Consider the following 1,657-nt stretch of genomic DNA (forward strand, 5'->3'; position numbering starts at 1 on the left):
GGCCAGCGATTTTAGAAGCTTTGTGGGCCCAATCCAACTCATTTCTGATGCTATTTAAGCCAAGGATTGAAGAGAAATCAACTAACTTTTAACCATTAGTTTAGTTTAGTAGTGAGAGTTAGTTTCTCTCTTCTCTCTAGAATTAGGATTAGGATTAGGTTTAGTTCTTAGATCTAGATTTAGATTCATCTTCTTCTACTTCTATCTTCTCAATTCCTTGTAGTTACATTCATTCTTCTCCTATTCTTTTGGTGTAATCTCTTTTATGTTGTTCTTATATTTTGTTGTAGATCTAGTATTGTTCCTTCTACTTTCTTTCAATTCAATTCAAGGTAATTCATAATAATTGTGTCTCTTTTGATTGTTGTTGTTAATTTCTTTTAATAATTGTTGTTAGATTCTCTTCTTGTTGTCAATTTGCTTTGCTTTTCTTTTGTGCCTTCCAAGTGTTTGATGAAATACTTGGTTGGATTTTAGTGTAGGTTTTGTTCCTCTTGGCCTAGGTAGAGTAATTAGTGACTCTTGAGTTATCTAATTCTTTTGTTGGTTGATAATTAGAAGTTGCTAATTGATTTGAATGCCTCTAAAGCTAGTCTTTCCTTTAGGAGTTGATTAGGACTTGAGGAATCAAATTGATTCATCCACTTGACCTTCCTCCATGGTTAGAGGTTAACTAAGTGGGAGCAATACACAATTCTCATCACAATTGAGAAGGATAACTAGGATAGGACTTCTAGTTCTCATATCTTGCCAAGAGCTTTGTTAGTTGTTAGTTTATTTTCTTTGCCATTTATAATTCTTGTCTATAATCTCAAAAACCCCAAAATAACTCACAACCAATAACAAGACACTTTATTGTAAATCCTAGGGAGAACGACTCGAGGTTTAAATACTTCGGTTTATAGATTTTAGGGGTTTGTACTTGTGACAAACAAATTTTTGCATGAAAGGATTATTGTTGGTTTAGAGACTATACTTCAACGAGATTTCATTAGTGAAATTCTAAACCGTCAAAAATCCACTCATCATCCATCATAGCTTGTTAACCTAGAAAATAATGGGTATGGATTGATCACAGTTTGATCTTGAAGATGTAAATTTATCATTTTTTTCTTTCTTTTCATGAGTTTCCTTTTTTAATTGGTTCATTTATTTTGGATTTTATCATACGTTGCATTTGGTTGTTTTGAATCTTTCCTTTATCTGTATGCGTTGATTGATTGTGTTTGAATATTTTGTTTTGTTATGTTTGTTGATGTTTAGAAATAAAAATTTTCAAGTGATACCATTTATATATGCTAGCTTCTAATTTTGAATGCAACATCTATATCCTTTTCCTAATTTACTCTCTCAATTATTTGCAATACTTTCATTATTTTTGGCCTTTTTAAGAGTCTTGATGATGATGCTGATGAGGAATGGTTATAGAATAAGAAATATGGTGAAGCTTTTTCGGTGATTTCAACAATTACTTATGCCCTAAAGTCTCTTATGCTATGATGATATTGTTCTGCTGGACTTTGTTTTGTTTTGTTTGCTTTCTAATTTTGTTGAAAAAAAAATCTATATTCTATCTAGCATCGTCACATCTTGTGGTATGATTGTTTAGCATGGTGCATACGGAGAGCTAGAAATTATAACTTGCGAGAAATAGTTC

This window comes from Arachis stenosperma, chromosome 2, assembly GCF_014773155.1.
Source record: "Arachis stenosperma cultivar V10309 chromosome 2, arast.V10309.gnm1.PFL2, whole genome shotgun sequence".
In the NCBI taxonomy this organism is placed as follows: Eukaryota; Viridiplantae; Streptophyta; class Magnoliopsida; order Fabales; family Fabaceae; genus Arachis; species Arachis stenosperma.